General features: G+C 36.5%; 1 long non-coding RNA gene across 1 annotated transcript; it reads right to left on the bottom strand.

Annotated features, from left to right (window-relative positions):
- Positions 1-8,267: 8,267 nt before the first annotated feature.
- On the bottom strand, positions 8,268-10,430 carry LOC110704081. The gene is made up of 4 exons (XR_002507858.1): positions 9,572-10,430; positions 9,130-9,189; positions 8,902-8,954; positions 8,268-8,536 (listed from the first exon to the last, which is right to left on the bottom strand). It is a non-coding gene; the product is annotated as an uncharacterized LOC110704081 (long non-coding RNA).
- Positions 10,431-20,157: the final 9,727 nt, after the last annotated feature.

Below are 20,157 nucleotides of genomic sequence, written 5' to 3'. Positions count from 1 at the left end.
ATCCAGTTTGGTTGGTCCATGATATGGGTCCAATAGTGGTAGTTGGATGGGGCTTGCAAAGACCTTTCCAACGATATATTATAAGCCCAATTCCGATGAATATTGAGGAAGTTATGGCCAATTTATTAAACTGGACCCGGTTTGAGCTTTATGTACGGCCCAATGATCTAGGGGAGGGCCTAATATGATTTATCATTCCTAATGCAATTAGGAATGGTTTTAGTCTTCTAGAATATTCTAGAAGGTTCTTTTCATTCCTTTTTCAATTAGCATTGATAAGTTGACTTTGTTGACTTTTCAGAGTTTTAATCAAGATCAAATAGCATTTTCGAAGAAATTATATTATTTTATCTTCCAGTACGGGAAATTTATCAGATTTTCGAAAACGCGTTGAAATCCAGTTTGGCGTCCAACCCCAGGCCTTGGTGCCATGAACTAGGCTTGGCGTTAGGCGCTAGCCATTGGCGCTTGGCGCTAGCCACTGGTGCCTGGCGCCAGCTAGCCAGGGTTGGCGCCAATCCTGTTTTGCGATCTTCAGACTCTGTTTTGTTAAATTATCTTTTTTGGCTGATTTTCTCTATAAATATCGTATCAAAAACTCCGTTTTAATTCATCAATTCACCAATTTTCACCAATTACCAATTTTCACTAATTCACCAATTTTCACCAACTCTCATCAAGTTTTCTTGATTATTCTCTCTCTCTTTCTCTTTTCTAAAATTGCTCTTTTTCATACAAAATTCCGCATTCATTAGATCTAGAAACACCTAGCCATATTCGAAGTTGCCTTTGCCCTAGACGTAAAAGGTTTTAATTTCTGAGGGTTTGGTCCCAAATCTCTATTTCAATTATTTAATTTGATTGTTTTGATAATTATTTTCCTTGAAGTTACTAACGTGTGTATTTTGTTATTAGAAAGAGGTACGAGGCATCCAAGTAAGTACTTTAATGGTTTAATTGATATTATGATATAGAAATCATGCTTAGTTTGTTATTTCGATTCCTGGTATCATGTTAGGATGTTTTCCTTAATTTGATGTTTAGGGTGACAACAATAAATTCCTAGTATCATGTCTAGAGTAACTTTAATATCAATTATGATTAAAAGTATGATGCCTTTTATTCTCTTCCTTATATTTATGATTGTTAGTATCATGTTAGGGCTAAAGCTTTGATTTTTATTGCTTAGTGACATGCTAGGGTTTGTTATTAATCTTGTTAGTATCATGCCTAGGATCTTGCTATGCTTTAACATGATTATAATTATTATTGATTATTATTATGTTGCTTGATGTTTATTGTTATTGCTTGATCACCTTTATTGCATGTTTAAAGGGAATTTGTTCTTGTAATCACGCTTAATAAGATAATTAACAATCTTGTTAGGGTTAATGTGATTATAATTCAAGTGATCGCCAATAATAGTTTATTTGTGCATTAATATTCAACTAACATAGATTAAACAGGTTTAGGGTTAATCCTATTGATTGCATGTTAATTAAAAAGCGCACATGAATACGAGCAGAATAAAGTAGAGGCCTATTATTAGGGCAGGTTCAATCTCTTTTAGATTGGATTTGTACCATCATCCCCGAACCCTTATTTGGTTCATGACCTTATGGAGTTGACGATCTCTTGGATCGTTAAGGGGTGTAACCTTCACCTCGTGAACGGTTTACAAGTTCCTTAAAAAACTTGTTGGCGACTCTTTTGCTCTATCTTCTTCCCTTTTGGACGCCACCGTACTTTAATGTATGATCACAGTGGGGTTTAAGCTAGTTGGATTTTAAGGCTTGAAATTATTCCCTACAGGACTATGAAAAGAATTATGAAGTAATTTGAAACACGTATTTGATTCCAAGTTATCTTAGAGCCTTGTTCGATTACTAATTAGGCCTAAAATGTGATCATATATGTTTAAACTTGATTAATAACAGACCCAAATGCGTCAAATGCAGTGATTGGATCCAATGGAACATACATTGTTGAAAAACCGAGCCAAACTGTTAAACCAACCATAATATTCCCATGAAAGGACTATACATATGGATATCCCTTTCAAAGAGCTTTCCAACGGTATGTTATAACCTAATTCCGAGCCAAAACGAAGAAGTTATGATCAAAACACTAAACCGGGCCCTAAAACCGATCCGACACCCTTGCACTCCAACGGCCATAACTTTTGATCCATAACATATGTTAAACTAATTCTAACGGCATTGGAAATTACATATTCAGACCTTTCCAATGATATCTCACACGCCTTAATCCAACTTGCAATCAAAAGTTATGGAAGTTTTAAAAACGCGCTTCCATATAAGGCTAACGCAAAATAGCGGCACCTAGCGCGACTCAGAGAGTTGCGTGCGCCACCAAATGGTGTGGCTCTAAAACCCTAAAACTAGATCCCTATGCCTATAAATAGGGGTATTCGTTCATCATTACGAGGATCGGAAAATTCAAAATTAAAAACCCTATTATTCTCAAAACCCTAATCTCTCTACTTCTCTTACTATCATACTACTTTTCCCTCTTTCTTCCCAGCTACTCTTCAACCCTAATCCATCCATTGAAGCTCTTGAAGGTACGAAGAAGAAAGAAAGTCCATAAACACATTAAATGGAGTTTTCTAAGCACTTAGATAAATCACTTTTCCTTTATTGTTTAAATAACTTTAATTGAATAAATAGTGTTGTTTGATAACTTTAAACAAAATTTTAATTAATTAATTCACATAGTATTATTTTTTTAATCAAGAATAGAATTTGATAATTAATTGTTGTTTTATCACTTAAGACAAGGCAAATATTGTTTATTTTGTTTTTTTCACAAATATTAATTAAAAAAGAATAACAACTTTTGCAACGTAATTCCTACATGATTAATGCGTGTAAATAAAATCAACTAACTTAGTTTTAGGTTCGTGTTGCATATATTGTTTGGTGATGAAATTGTTGAAAAAATAAGAGTTAGTATAGGCCGTACTAGGGCTAGAATAGCGATTCCTCCCTAAAAGGAACGTTATTTTAGTACCATCGCTCCCGAACTCATTTCTAGTTTATGTAGACAAATTTGGGCATGGGTAAACTTACGATTCATGCTAATTATTCCATGAACTCCACATGGAAGAAAGGCATGAACGAGGTTTATGAGTTTCCTAAAACTCATTGGCGATTCCTACTTGTTTCTTACAAAAAGGCGTGATGAGAGTATCATTTCTAATTCAAGGTCTCCCAAACAGTCAGGAATTCAAATCCTAATAAACTCTAACAAGTGTAAAGTCCTAGGCTTTTAAATGGCCATGGGCATCTAAGGAAGGACCCCCCTACAATGGGATCACTCTACTTACAGTACCCACTGCTTGACGGCGAGTATTATTGTAAGCGCGAATCCCATGAGTAGAGGGGATCAATTCTTCATCTATTATTCCTAGCTTCTTTTGCAGTGCGGAGTGGGCATACATTGATTGTAGAGCCATTATCAACCAGGGTCAAAGGATCATTCATTTGCCTACACACCACAGTGAGGTGTAATGCCTTGTTATGTTTGTCCCCTTCCGGGGGCAGATCCTTGTCAAAGAAAGAAATCAGATTACTAGTACTTGGCAATTATGTAGTGAGAAAGGTGACTAGCCCTTGAGGATTCATACAATTATCAACTCCTACTTTTACTAGAGCATTCATCATAGCCTTTCGATGCTCGTGAGAGGTAGCCAAAAGATTCCATACATTCATTTCCACCTTGTCTTTTGTAATTGTTTGTTCACATCGTTGTTCAGAGGGTCGATGGGATCAACTATTGGTTGTGATTGCGCTGGAGGTGGAGGTGGACTAGGCTGTTGCAACCGTCCATTTCTTGTGAGAACCTTGACCTCAAGGTCTCCCTAAACATCTTCACTGGTGCCAAGAGACGAATAGGTTATATCTTTGAGATAGAAGTCTTCATTGTCACTATCCCAAATTCCATTCACTTCTTCACAGTTTGAAACAAATACAACTTCTGGTAGAGGTTCATTCACAGGTTGAATGAGTACTCATGGATCAAAGGAGAATTCATCTCCCATAATAGCCAAAGCATAAGAAAGGGGACCTGTTTGAATATTAGGCTTCTTGCCCTCTGTAGGGACACGAAGCTAATTAGCATCAATCAGGTCTTGGATTGCATCCTTCAACCTCCAGCACTTCTCAGTATTATGACCTTTTCCTTGACGAAACTTGCAATGAGCATTGGGGTCATAGCTAGCACTTCTATTCTCTGGTCGAGGATCTGGAAAGGGTTCAATTGGCATAACCAGTACTTGGCTATGCAAGCGATCAAAAGCAGCCTCGTAGCTCATTCCTAAAGGTGTGTAAACCCTCCTTTGCCTTTGGAATCTCTGAGTGGGAACATTAAGAGATAAAACATCATTAACATTAATTTTGTTGGTAGCATTATAAGGCTTGGAAGATGAAGAAGAAGGAGTGTCGTTCTTCTTGTTTTTCCAAGTGATGTTTCTACTAGAAATCTTCATTAATTCATCTTTGATATTGATCCCAATGTCGTACACAGCTTCTAAGGTATTCAAAGGAAGAAATTTAAAGTGCTGCTTGTACTTATGAGTCAGATTTGCAATAAATAGGCGAACCATCTCTTTCTCCTTGGTAGGATCCACCAAGAGTGCAGCTGTTTCTCTCCACCTTCTTAAATAAGTAGTGAAGCCTTCATTCTCCTTCTGTTTGAGAATGGAGAGTTCATGTTCATAAGTCTTGGATGATACACTTGTAGCGGTTCATAAAGCTTTCAGTAACATCCTCCCAAGTCGCAACATGTTTGGATTCCAGAGAGTAGAACCACTATTGGCAAGCATGCTCTAAGGAAAGAGGGAACACAGTAGGGAAGAGTGTCACATCTTATCCCTTAAGAGCCATGGTCGCAGAAAAATCCTTCAAGTGGAACATCAAATTATCGGTAGGCTTGAACTTAGGAATGTCAGTAGTGGAAAACTTTTCGGGAAGCTTGTCCCTTATGGACGAAGAGGTGACAGGTTGTTCCACATAGGTGAACTCTTCAGAGATCTTACTCATTTGTTCTCTATCTTTTCCATTGTAGTGGTAGTGACATTGTTTTGATTGTCTTGCTCTACTGTGTTGACCCTAGTGGTGAGTGTTTGCATCATGTTAGACAACATCTCAATGGTCTTGTTAATGTTCTCAATATCCTCCTTAGTAGCCATTGGTTAAAAGTAGACTGGACACGGACTTTGTGGAGACGATTGTGGAGGTTTCCTTGTACGCCTCTTTGGTATAAGAGGTTGTTGAGGTATTGAATTGAACCGTAACAATCTACCTCTGATTCTTGACCAAGTGCTGTGACATCGAACAAATACACCTTTAATGACTAGACTTAACCTTGACCTATCCGGAAAAGAAAAAGGAATTTTTTTTTTATTTTTGAAATTTTATTTATTTTCTAAAATAATTATGTATAGGAGGATACCATCCGACTTACTCTGAAAAAAACAAAACAAAAAACTACACAAGACCATCCTAAAGTACGGTCATAAAATGGTGCACGGCTAAAGGAAAAGTGTGTGAACTTGACACGACATGTGAGTGATTAAGTGAGGTTATGGACACGTGTTATGATCGTACAGCTAGACATGACATCAAACTAGACATACGAACCACATAAGCACGCACAAAGACAAAAAAAAGATTGTCTGGACAAACCTCCTGGGCTCCGTGTCACGGCACTGACTGTCGTGACACGGTACAGTGCACCGTCAGACAGCACATTGCACCGTGTCACGACATTGCACACCGTGGCACGACAGATCTTCCGTGACATGTTGCAAAATTCCAGGCCTAAATTTTTCGTAATTTCAAGGTTTTAATCAATTTTAAATTTGTACTAATTACTATGTGGAAATAAAAACCCTCGTTCTTTGGTTAAACAAAATGAGCAAACATGTAGGTTAACATCAAATAAACCACGTAGCATTTAGTCATGATGATGTTAAAAGAGTTCGCAACCTAAGGTTAAGATCTATGTTCAACTATTGGTCAAGCTTTGGGTGTCAAAAGGGTACCATGTTTAAGAATTTGGACGCGTTAGTAAGGAAGCCTCCCTTGAGGGTGTATGCAAACAGGCGGCTCCGCGTGTTCGTGATGAAATCGAATTTGACTCCATGGTTTTGGTGGATTTCATAACTCGGATGAACCCTTATTTCCATGAGCGTTTTTGGGTTGATAGAGCTAAAATCCCCCAGGGCTAATACGTATGTAGAACACACACGTTTTTTAAGAAAAACCGAAGGAAGTTGACTATGAGAAGAGAAAATAAGCCACTGGACTGATTTAATGATTGTCGTGACATGACAAAGTGCACCATGTCACGGTACTGCACACCACATGACGGTGTACTGCACCGTGACACGGTAGAATCTGCCGTGGCGCGGCAGTCAGAAAATCTGACTGGTGCCCTGTTTTCCTTCGTTCGCAATCAAGTTATTCAATTTTTCATACGAGACATACCTAAATGCGATGTTAAAACGTCTATTCTTATGCAAAAATGCCAAATTAATCACAGGAATAATTTTCAATAATCTTTCAAGTCTCATCCACTCATCTTAATTAAATACTGATCACTCAAATCGATAAATAACCAAGAATCCTCCCCAGTGGAGTCGCCAAATTGTAGGCGTCGTTCGAAGTGCGCCTACGTTAAAGAATGTGGTGAATATGCTTGGAACTCATAGGAAGTGGGAATTGACATAATATGATTAGGGACAAGGAAAGTAGGGAGCCGCCAACAAGTTTTTAAGGCAACCACGATTAATGGACAACAATAGGCAACAACGATTGACCTGTGAAGGTTACACCGCATTCATAATCCATGAGATTACTAACTCCATATGGTTCGGTACCATGAAAGGAGGATCTGGGATGATGGTACGAAGTGAGTCATGGAGTCACATTCGCCCGTATTGGTCTCTACTCGATTCTTGTAGTGAAAAACATTCTTGCGATCTCAAAGGCATTCAAACAAAATATTCAATTTGCTATAAACTATTATTATGCTAAATTGGTTGAATATTAATACAACATATAATTCTAAAATATCGTGATCACTTGATTAAACAACAAGATTAAAAAGGAACCTAAACCGGTTGTCCAAATTATCTTGTTAGGCGTGTTTTTCAATTACATATTCCTTTTAACATGCAATATGGTGATCAATAAATATAATAAAACAAAGATTAATACTGGAAGCAATTTAGCAATAAATCCAACAATATAAAATCATTAGAAAAATAATAGAAATAAAAGTAACATAATTCTTACTATAACTCTTTTTGCTCGCAACTTTCACGCATTGGCTTAAGGACAGAACCTCGAGTAAAGTATGGACTCCTTGGAGTGCTTGAAGAGGGAATTTTGAAAGAAGAAGGGTAGGCTCGTGTTTAGGCTAATGCATAGAAGAAAGAAAAAGAAAGTTAACTGATGCCCCGTACATCAGAAATGATGGGGTATTTATAGGAAAAATGAGTAGTGGGAACACACAGAACCCTAAAAAGATAAAAAAAAACCCTAAAAACTAACATCGCGACACGGCAGAGAACACCGCAACACGGTGCCAGATATCGTCAGACGGGGGAAATTCCCGTGACACGGGGGAATACTGAGTGACGCGGGAAATTATTAGGTTACAGGAGATAAAACGCGTGAAGGGTTTACGCAGCACTACTACAAAAAAGGCCTAGAGAACTGTTATAATAGGCTTTATAGATCGCCTTAGGGGCGTTCTTCTGCTAAGCGATGTACAAAGTATAGAGAACGGGTTGTTTAGGCGTTTTGTATAATCACATATAGAGAACGGTTGTTAGTCACAATCGTTCTCTTTTCCTTTCTTAAATTCATACTCTAGGAAGGAATAAAGAACGGTTTAGGCCATTTAACCGTTCTATATTGCATTACAATAGAGAACGGTTAAGTTAGATAACAGTTCTCTAATGTTTTTTTAAATATCTAGCCATATGTATTTCTAATTACCCCTGTACGTATTTTATATTGTATTATTCATGTATTTTAATAATCTATATTATTTTGCATTTCATTTTAGACCTGTATGTGTTGTATTCCTGTTTTTTATCTTGTACATTTATCCTGTAAGAAAATTTTCACATTACCTATGTAAAAATAAATCCATGATCCTATATATGTGCAATATAAATTTCTGTATAATAAAATTAACAAAAATATTTTTAGATACGACGAATGCCATCAAAATGTACTTCATATATATAATTTAAAACATCCAACCAGAATTAAATTGAATCATCCATACAAAATTTGTTCTATACAAATAAATACATGAGTTTAATATCAAAATACCTTTGTAGTTAATGTTGATTTTAAAAAATAATGCTTAGATATACAAATACCATATTGATCTATAATTCACATAGGGATGACAACTTAGACAGCAAATCTCTCTTTGGTTCGGAATTTTCTAACAATCTTAAAGGCCAACTCCATTGGCATCAAATGATCAGCACCTGCCAGTACAAAATCATTAAATAAACTAGCTATCGAATCCAACAGGAACATTCACATTTTCTAAACAACCTCAAAAGCAAGATTATAAGAAAGGGAAACAAAAATTTTCATAACGGTATTTTTATAATTTGGCCAAGCGTATGATGATCCAAGGAAATATTGATTTTCTATATAAATGAAATGTTGAGAAGATCTGATTGCTTCAATGTATGTTGTTTGGATGCTCTTGTCTATCACCAATTTTTTTTACACAAAACAGGTTCTGCAATGAATACAGGTACATTGAGTCCAAATTGGCTTCATTATCAAAAATACATAGCTAACAGTACAGTTAGTGAAAAAGCAAAACATCGTGTTAACGAACCTGAGACTCAGCCTCATGAACATCCTTTGGAAATCCTTGTACATCACCTGAATCTATAAACCGGAAAACCTCCATCAACTAAGTTTTAGATAAGAGGTTTAAATTAGTAGCACTTCTAGGTACTGCATCCATTCTTCAAAATGTTGGTTGAATTTAACTCATATGAAAGGAAAAGCTAGATAAAGAAAAGAGTATGAAAAAGAAACATACGGAGTACTTTATAAATACCTGTTATTCTGCAATGTCACATTGTATTTCTTTAGATGACTTAGCAAAAGTGCCTATTAACTGTTAAGAGAGGAGAGCAGGAAATCAGATTATTGGGTTTAATTTTACCTATTAATTACTCAAACTGCTGCAACAAACCCCAAACTGTCTCCACTTCCCTTTTATACTCTTAGCTGGGAATGTAGGTAAGGTGTTTGTCAAAATTACCCAAACATTCTTACTCATTTTACTATTACTTAGCTTTTGATGATTCATCTTTGGTGTCACTAAGTATTCACAAAATTCATGTTTCGTTCCAATTCTTTCTCTTTTAAAGACATAATCTTAATTTGGTATCCAAACAAAATTCCAATCACCTGTTATTTTTCATGATCAACGGATAACAAAGGGTGGGATGTGTTGTCACTAGTGGCAATGTGGGATTATCAATTAAGGTTCTTACCTAATTCTCTTCACCATGCGCCTCCTGCAGGTGAGATTGTCATAAGTCAACAACCTTATGTTTCTGTCCCAAAAGACTTGTCCAGTTCCTCGATATGTGAACTCTGTTTATCTTCTGTCAAACTCAAGAAGCGCTCTACTTGTCACTTTGTGTCGTATTGTGGGAGTACTTGTCAGGTACTCTTATACCACAAACGCCATGACTACTCTTATACATCACTAGAATTAGATTAAATCATCACTGGATTTCAATCACAACATCTCATAACCAACCCTTTTATGAAAGAAAAGCAAAGAAAATCACTTTATCTAAAATAATTTGCAAATTAATGTATTTGAAATTAATAGAACATAATAATCTAGTGCTAATCAATTTCCCCTACCCCTCTTTCTTTATCTAATTAGGGTTCTATACTTGACCTAGGTAAGAATAATTTGGCGAAAATAATTTTGATTATTACTGAAATTTCTTGTAATTCGAATAAATTAAGTGTAATTTGATTGAAAAAACTGCAATTTTATTGAATTATTTGCGTTCATAAGAATTGATTGAATTATTTCCCAAAAACTAAAATTGAGAATTTTTTAAATCCACCAAAAATTCGATCGAAATTACTGTAATGGATGAAAAATATGAATTCACTAAAGCTGAATTGAAAAATTCGATTGATTAATACAATTAGATTAACAAACTCGTCCAAATCAAGAAAAATTTGAACGAATTACCTGGAAAGTGCAGTGGTGGTGTAGCGAAGTGGTGCGGGGCGGCGAAGTATACGTTTAATAGTTTGGCGGTGGGACTACGGTGAGGCGACGAAGCAATTATTGGTGAATTGAGCAACATGAGTGTAGGGAATATCTCAAGCATTATCTCAAACTTAAACCCCACTATGATCATACACTAAAGTACGGTGGCGTCCAAAGGGAAAAAAGATAGAGCAAAAGAGTCGCCAACAAGTTTTAGGAATTTGTAAACCATTCACAAGGTGAAGGTTACACCCTTAACGATCCAGGAGATCGTCAACTCAAATAGGTCTGGAACCATGACTGGTAGTTCGGAGATGAAGGTACAAATCAAACCTAGAAGAGATTGAACCTGCCCTAATAATAAGCCTCTACTTTATTCTGATCATATTGATGTAAGCTTTTTGACTAACATGCAATCAATAGGTTTACCCTAAACCTGTTTATCAATGTTGGTTGAATATTAATGCACAAATAAATCTATTATTGGCGATAACTTGAATTATAATCATATTAACCCTAAACAAGATTATTAATTATCTTATTAAGCGTGATTACAAGTACCAATTCCCGTTTAATCATGCATAAAAGGCGTGATCAAGCAATAACAATAAATATCAAGCAATATAATAATCATCATAATAATAATCATTATAAATATCAAAATCATGTTAAAGCATAATAATAGCAAGATCCTAAGCATGATACTAACAAGATTAATTACAAACCCTAGAATGTCTCTTAACAATTAAGATAAAATATATATCCCTAACATGATACTAACATGAGATTAGGAAGAGAAAATAAAAGGCATCGCAGAAAACACAATAAGCGTATTTGATATTATAACCTTTTCCCTAAACATAATACTAGGAATCATTGTTGGCATCGAAAACTTCAAGCATCCTAACATGATACTAGGAATCATAATAACAACCTAGACATGATTTATATATCATAATATAAATAAATCAATTAAAGCACTTACTTGGATGGCTCGTATCTCTTTCTAATAACAAAATACACACGTTAGTAACTTCAAGGAAAATAATAAAACAAACAATTAAATTAAATTATTGAATGAGAGATTTGGGACCAAACCCTCATAAATTAACACCTTTCACGTCTAGGCCGAAGGAAACTTCGAACAATGCTAGGTGTTTCTAGGTGTTGTGAATGCGGAAATTTGTGTAAATGTTGGTTTAGAAAAGAGATAGAGAGAGGGCTTTAGCTTTTAGAGAGAAGAGAATTAGAGAATTCTTGAGAATTGATGATTGTAGATGATTGAAAACGTAGTTTTTAGGAGGATATATATAGAAAAATTAGTCGAAAAGATAGAAAAACAAATCAGAGTTTCGACGTGAAAAAACGAAGTTAGCGCCAGGCGCTAACGCTAGCACCAGGCTTAACGCCAGGCGCTAATAATTGGCGTTAGGCTCTAATCAAAGTTTTTACGTGTTTTCTAAATTCAGATAAAATTTAACTTTACAAAAGGTAAAATTGTATTTTCCTTAAACACTCTTTTATTCTGATTAAAACTCAAAAAAGTCAACAAAAGACAATTTATCAATGCTAATTGAATTAGGAATGAAAAGAACCTTCTAGAAGAATCTAGAAGACTAAAACCATTCCTAATTGCATTAGGAATGATAAATCCATATTAGGCCCTCCTTTAGATCATTGGGCCGCATATAAGGCTCAAACGGGGCCCAGTTTAGTAATTTGGCCATAACTTCCTCATTATTCATCAGAATAGGGCTTATAATATATCGTTGGAAAGCTCTTTTTAAACCCATCTAACTACACCATTATTGGACCCTTGCTATGAGCCAACAAAACTAGATTGGCTGTTTTCTTAAAATAGGTTTTCAAAAACACAGAGAAGAGAAAAGAAATAAAAACTATCCGCAACACTAAACTTTCCACACTTTCACATCATTCGATTATGATTCGATGTGAAAGGTACTTATCACCGGATTTGGTTTTGGGGAGACACAAATGCGTGTCTACCTAAGCCCCGACTTTGACTGAGTTTGGAGAAACGAAAATTTCGAAAACAAAAGTCAAAGTATCGATAGGGACGGAGAATGATTCAGAATGTTCTACGATCCTAAATCATTCTTGTAACACCGATACCTGCAAACTAGCATTAGTTATAACAGATAAGAGAATTAAGAAACTTGTATCTTGCACCGTCGAGCACACGTCTATAAAAGTAACTGACTTGTTGATTTTTGCTTTTGCGACATTTTTCCACAATCTAGGGAACGCCATCTTGCTATTTTGATGTTCACTCGCCTTTGAACAACAGAGCTTTTTGAATATGTTCACACATCTCTGAACAAAGAGATTCTTTTTAATATGAGGTTCTAAATGATGTGTCCACGCGTCTTTAAACAAAGAGCTTGATAATAGGATGCCCATGTGTCTCTGAGCAAAAGAGCTTGATAATAGGATGCGCACGCGTCTCTGAGCAAAAGAGCTTGAAAGAATTGTCCATGCGTCTCTGATCAAAAGAGCTTGAAAGAAATGTCCACGCGTCTCTGAACAAAAGAGCTTGAAAGAAATGTCCTCGCGTCTCTAAAACAAAAGAGATTGATGATATTTCTATGCGTCTTTGAGCAAAAGAGCTTTGATGATATGAATGTTTGTTGTGATAATATTCCGAAGAAAACTTCTGAAGACCAACGCTTGTCGATCTTTAAAGCTCGCTTGAACTTTGCTCCCACTATGCCAGTACGTCGGCGCTTTTGCTTCTTTTGAACCATTATGTCGGTGCCTCTGATGTTTATGAACCAGTATGTCGGCGCCTCTGCTGTTTATGAACCAGTATGTCAGTGTCTTGCGATGGGCCAATGCTTAGGCGCTTTAAGCTAAGTGAGACGATCTTTCGTCAGGTCGATCACTTATTGCGATTTTAATCAAGCTGACTACTTAATCATGTCAAATTGCTTATAGGGGCTAACTGGCGTACTAAGGAACCCAAAATTGCTAAAAGAGATTGAAATAACTGCTATAAGTGGCTAAGAGTTCTATCGCCGCTGCAATGCCTCTGGCGCCGCGATTTGGCTCTGTCGACAGTCGCTGGGATCTTGCGCCAGGCGCTGAAATCTGTTACCAGACGCTAGATGTTGCCGTCTTGCGCTGGAGTCGGGTCTTCTCTATTCTGCTCTTGCTGCCGCTGGGATGTACCTTTATTTATCTTTGACTATAAGACTTTGCCAATCTCATTAAGTATATTAGGGTTGACCTAAGACTTAGTGTTGCTTGACTCATTGACTTGACATGACTCAAGGTATAAACTTGACTCACTATGACTCGCTTCATGTGACTCGTGTGTGCATAGTGTTGACTCAATGTGATAGCACGACATGACTCTATGTGCACATGACTCGTGTGTGCATCGTAATGTGATCGTGGGACTCGAAAATGCAAAAAAGCAAAAAATTTCCGTCATTTATTTGTGGAGGGTATCGACTTTCTCCTGAAAAAGAAAGATGCGAAAAAGAATCGAAGTGAAGTTTTTTGAAGATGCATGTTGAATAAGCTTAGTCAAATGTTGTCTCTCACAGTATAAGGATTGTAACATCTTAAACTATCCTAGTTGACTCGATAATGAAAGTATTTAGGTAACTTAGGGGCGGAGGCTAAGAACTTCATACTTCGATGCAATGATGATTATGATTGATGAGTGATTTTGACATGACAAGGCATGCTTCATCGTTATGTTAAGAATTCATGACAAAGGGTTCCTAAGGAAAGTATATTTTGTCATGTATCTGTGCAGTGTGTGAAAGTGATAATAAAGTTAGGCTGCAAGGGCTAAGTGTGTGGAAAATATATTAAAAAGAGTCAAATAATGGTGACTCTTTAGGCTAGGTAAGCTAATGATGTAGGGATCAAGCCTCCAAGTCTAGCTCTAAATAAAAAGGGATGAGCGTTGGAAATTCCTAGATATGATCATAGTGTAAGTGCGTGAATGTGAATATGAATGCATTTTTATTACGGTCGCACCTTGATGTGAGGTTGCCTACGTATCCGTTAGGAATCAGGCCGAATGTAGCTCTAGCCGAACCTCGCACAAGTATGTGTATACCTCAAAAAGGTCTTTTTAAGGGTTGTAACGTGGTTAGGCTAAAGGTTGAAGAAGAAGGGGATAAAAGGCTCATGACCCTAGACAAGCCCCCAAGGCGTGCAACTTTGCATGTGGAATATTTATATTTTTATGCTTGAGGCTTTTTGTTAGTTCTCTTTTCTCTTTTGCTTTAGCATCTATTTTATTTTTTATAAGTCTGGGCAATCACGATCATGCGGTCTATCACTCACTTGGCATTCATGTTTCTCAGGCACGGTACCGAGCACTCGATAAGAGACGCAATCTGAGACGTGTTCATACCAAAGACATTTTCATATCAAAGACATTGGAACACTTGTCCTTCTGTACACTTTTATTATTATTATTATTATTTTTTTATATTTTTTGCTATTTTTATCTTTTGAAGTCACTCAAGCCTTTTGAAGTTATATAAGTTACACACCATCCCATCCCAAGGTTAGGTAGATGTAGGTTGAAAACTGAATGGTCTATCGTTAGACGAGGCTCAAAGTGGTTTACCAAAAAAGGATTGCATATTTGAAGGGTGAAAGGCGATATGATGTGGCTACAAGGGGTGCCTTAAATCATTGGTATACCTTGTGCTTGGTTTGACATGGATTTTTTTTTAAATGCAATGCAATGATCATATGTAAGGAAATAAAATGCTCATTTTATTATAGGAAAAGAAATAATGATCCTACAAAATTAATCTAAGGGAAGAAAGATGCATATGCTAGACTTATTGGGGAAAGGAAAAAATAAATAAAAAAATCACAAAAATATCATGAAATCTTGTCGTTAAAGCTTGCCTCTTGTCCCTTGGCTTATCATCAGTTGGTGTTCTTGCTGAGTGGAGGTGTTGGAAGCCCGTTATTGTCTATCAAATATTGGATTGCTTCCTTTAGTTTCCAACAACTCTTAGTAGTATGACCCCTACCTTAATGTTACTTGCAGCGAACATTTGGGTTCTAACTAGGCAATCTCTTCTCAAGTGAAGGATCTTGAATGGGTCCAATAGGAGTAATGAGTCCCTTTGCATGGAGTCGATCGAAAGCATCATCGTTGCTAATTCCAATAGGGGTGAAATCCTTTCTTAGTTGCTTTCTAAATCCTCGATTATCCATGGCTCAGATTTCATTAAGGTCGAAAGTACCAACACTGTTACTAGAGTAGGTGTTTTCGGAAGAAGAAGGATAGTCGTTCTTCTTTCCTTTACATCCACTGTTGTTGTTTTTACTAATCTTGGCCTTCTTGTCGCGCGGGGGAACATAAAGGAGATTTGAATCAATGAGGTCTTGAACACGATCGTTAAGGGCGATCCATGCTTCGGTGGTGTGACCACAACCTCTATGGTATCGGCAATAAGATTTTTGATCCCAATTGGGATACCGTTTTTCAGGCGGAGGGTCTTGACTGGGACCAATGGGGTGAATGAGACCTTTATCGTGAAGACAGTCAAAAGCTTCATTGTAAGTCATTCCTATTGGTGTGTATTCTTCAACGGTGCGTTTTTCCCATGGCTTAGGAGCATTGAGTTCTTCATTAAATCCTTGGTGAGAATTTTGATCAATAGCCATCACCCGATTTGCTAATCCTTCTACTACATTCAAGAGCATGGCAATGACATCTTGCAGTTTTAGAACGTCCTCTTTTGGACTTAACGAGTTTTCCGTGGTATTATCTAAGAGAATACTTTCATCCTCCTCAATCACAGCCACTTCATCAAGAGAATTTATATAAGATGTCTCAATCATGGGCTCACCTACAGGTGTGATAAGGAGTGAAGGATCGAAGGATGTTTGATCTTTTGCGATGGCTAGAATCTCAGAAGTTTTATTGTCATCAATCAGATCTTGAATAGCTTCTTTGAGTTTCCAACACTCCTCAGTGTCGTAACCCTTTCCTTGGTGTTATTTGCAGTGCTTATTAGGATCCCACTGAGGTGGCCTAGCTTCTGGAACATGATCTTTGATAGGCCCTATGGGCATGACTAGTCCTTTGTGGTGTATTTTTTCGAAAGTTGTTTCATAACTCATGCCAAGTGGAGTGAACACTCTTTTCGACCTTTGGATTCGTGATTTAGAGGCGTTCGTAGTATGTACTTTGTTAATGGGAGAGGAAGAAGAAGGATGGTCGTTCTTCTTTCCTTTTGCACTATTATCTTTCAAAAGGTCATCTTCAATGTCAATGCCTATATTATACACAACCTTGAAAGTATTCAAGTAGTGTTGGTATTTTAAGTGCTTTAAATACTTCCCTTGGAGATTCTTGATAAACATCCTCACAGATTCTTTTTTGGTAGGAACCTTGACCATATTAGCAGAAGTTTCCCTCCATTTTTTGAAGAAAGAAGTGAACCCTTTGTTTTATTTTTGTTTTAACATCTCAAGTTGTCTGTGGTCTGGTTGGTCTTTAATGTTGCGTTTATATCTATCTATGAAAGATTTTTTGTTATCAACTCCCAAGAAGAGGTTTTCTCTTTGTCAAGGGAAAAGAACCATTGTTGACAAACGGTCTCAAGAGATAAAGAAAACAAGGAATGAAAGACTTTCTTATCAATCCCCTTAATGTTCATTATAGTTTCAAAAGCTCTTAGATGAAAGTAAGGGTTATCTGTTGCCTTGAATTTTGGGATGTCGTTGGCATTGAACTTATGCGGAAGAAGTTCCTTGTCTAGCGAGACCCCTAGTGAACTAATGCCCTTAAATTTATAGTCACTAGATAGCTTGCTCAAGCTTTCTTGCATAAGGTTCATTTGTTGTTGCTTCATATGGTCATAAATTTTGAGGGTTAAAGCCTTCAATGCTTCATTCATGGTAATCAATTGATTCCTAAGTTCGTTGACTTCTTCTTGAGTTGCCATTAACATCTTAGCTTTCCTCTTTTGACAAATTGGTTTATCAAAAAGTAAGACTTGAACAAAGGTGTTGTCCTTGATTAATCGCCCTTCTCTCCTTGACCAAGTACTGTGGAAAGGGTAATTAGGGATATTCATTGTTAATTATTTGACTCAACTCTATTCAACATTCATAGATTAAAGAAGGTAGGAAGAATGAAGGTTGTGATGTGAAGAAAAATGATGTAGATGGAGAGATATGAAGAAATTAGGAATAGAATGTACCCCCAACTCAAATGACGGAAAAAAACCCGACTCATGCATGAACCTAAGACATGGTCATGGTGACATATACTCAAAGTGTGTGATAAGACTAGTGAGTGTAGGTGACATGTTAAGACTCGTGTCATGACCACGTGGCTAGAATATGTGACTAGACTCAAGCAAAGACTAAGTTAAGACTTCACGTATATGCATTAAACTGGACAGGCTGTAGTATTTAGTCATAACTTTTGATCTATGACTCTAATTGAGATGAAAACTACGCCAAATTAAAGATAAAACTCGGGGCTACAAATCCATAGTTTTAAGACTTGTAGTTCTACCTAGAACTCCGTCTATGACCAAAACAAGTTGACATTTGTGCAGTATACGGGAATAAAAATCCGGGTTGACTTAAAGGGATTGTGACTCGATTTTAGACATATTTATTAGCTCAAATTAATTAATTAATTAAGAAAAGTCCTTTATTCATTAATTAGTTTATTTAGTCTTAACACAAGTCAAACAAATGGTTGGGAGAAACACATAGAGGATGCACAAACAATAATGCACAATTAGTCAAGTAGGCACAACATGATGCAATGAGTTTGCAACCTAACCATGGCTCTAGTTCTCTAAAGTTCGGGATATGGGTTTAGTCAACTCGCTTCCATGGTTTGGTGAATTCAAAATTCTCGGATGTACCCTTTGTTGCTTAGAGCGTTAAATCAGGTAGATGGAGCATGAATTCCCAGAGGGTTATTTCCATATGTAGAACACATATGGGTTTCAGCAAAGTTAGAAAAACTCAATCAGGAAGTAGGATCGAGCAAACAGTGCTAAAAATTGGTCAAAATTAGAAGGCATATTTCTGGCTCGGTATTGGAAGAACTTGGTGCCAGCAAACAGAGGCCGGCGCCACAATTTGGCTTTAGAGCCTGGCGCTGTCGCCTGGAGCTAAAGTCAAATAAGTGGCGCTAGACTTTGTTTCTTATCGCTAGTTCCTACATGCCTCACCAGCTTTTTATTCTCGATAAAATTTTTCAGTTTCGCGCAGCATTATTTCGGTCCTAGTTGTGAAAGATATTCTTCAAATTTTCTACGTGTAAAAATCCTCTATTTAACTCATTACTGATTGTCTTTCCAATGAGATCTTTTTTATGCATATGACAATAATATTAATAAAAATTACGCACATGAAATACTTAGAACTTTTCGAGTCTCATCCACTCATTCTAAATCATTGCCGAAATAAATTTCAGGACTTAAAATAGAAATCCTCCCCAGTGGAGTCGCTAAAAAACTGTAGGGAATATTTCAAGTGTTATCCCAAAATTGAACCCCCACTGTGATCATACACTAAAGTACGGTGGCGTCCAAAGGGAAAGAACATAGAGCAAAAGAGTCTCCAACAAGTTTTAGGAACTTGTAAACCATTCACGAGGTGAAGGTTACACCCCTTAACGATCTAGGAGATCGTCAACTCCAATAGGTCTAGAACCATGACTGGTAGTTCGGGGATGAAGGTACAAATCAAACCTAGAAGAGATTGAACCTGCCCTAATAATAAGCCTCTACTTTATTCTAATCATATTGATGTAAGCTTTCTGACTAACATGCAATCAATGGGTTTACCCTAAACCTTTTTATCAATGTTGGTTGAATATTAATGCACAACTAAATCTATTATTGGTGATAACTTGAATTATAATCATATTAACCCTAAACAAGATTATTAATTATCTTATTAAGCGTGATTACAAGTACCAATTCCCTTTAATCATGCATAAAAGGCGTGATCAAGCAATAACAATAAATATCAAGCAACATAATAATCATAATAATAATAATCATTATAAATATCAAAATCATGTTAAAGCATAATAATAGCAAGATCCTAAGCATGATACTAACAAGATTAATTACAAAACCTAGCCTGTCTCTTAACAATTAAGATAAAATATATATCCCTAACATGATACTAACATGAGATTAGGAAGAGAAAATAAAAGGCATCGTAGAAAACACAATAAGCATATTTGATATTATAACCTTTTTACTAAACATAATACTAGGAATCATTGTTGGCATCCAAAACTTCAAGCATCCTAACATGATACTAGGAATCATAATAACAACCTAGACATGATTTATATATCATAATATAAATAAATCAATTAAAGTACTTACTTGGATGGCACATATCTCTTTCTAATAACAAAATACACACGTTAGTAACTTCAAGGAAAATAATAAAACAAACAATATAATTAAATAATTGAAAGAGAGATTTGGGACCAAACCCTCAGAAATTTAATCCTTTCACGTCTTGGCCGAAGGCAACTTCGACCAATGCTAGGTTTCTAGGTCTTGTGAATGCGGAATTTTGTGTAAACTTTGGTTTATAAAAGAGAGAGAGAGAGAGAGAGGGCTTTATCTTCGAGAGAGAAGATAATTATAGAATTCTTGAGAATTGATGATTGTAGATGATTGAAAACAGAGTTTTTAGGAGGCTATTTATAGAAAAAATCAGTCGAAAAGATAGAAAAACAAATCAGAGTTTCGACGTGAAAAAACGAAGTTAGCGCCAGGCGCTGACCATTAGCGCCAGGCGCCAGGCGCTAATGACTGGCGTTAGGCGCTAATCAAT

Source organism: Chenopodium quinoa, unplaced genomic scaffold (assembly GCF_001683475.1).
Source record: "Chenopodium quinoa cultivar QQ74 unplaced genomic scaffold, ASM168347v1, whole genome shotgun sequence".
Classification (NCBI taxonomy): domain Eukaryota; kingdom Viridiplantae; phylum Streptophyta; class Magnoliopsida; order Caryophyllales; family Amaranthaceae; genus Chenopodium; species Chenopodium quinoa.
Note: the sequence above shows the minus strand (reverse complement) of the source record. Positions and strands in the feature narration are given on the sequence as shown.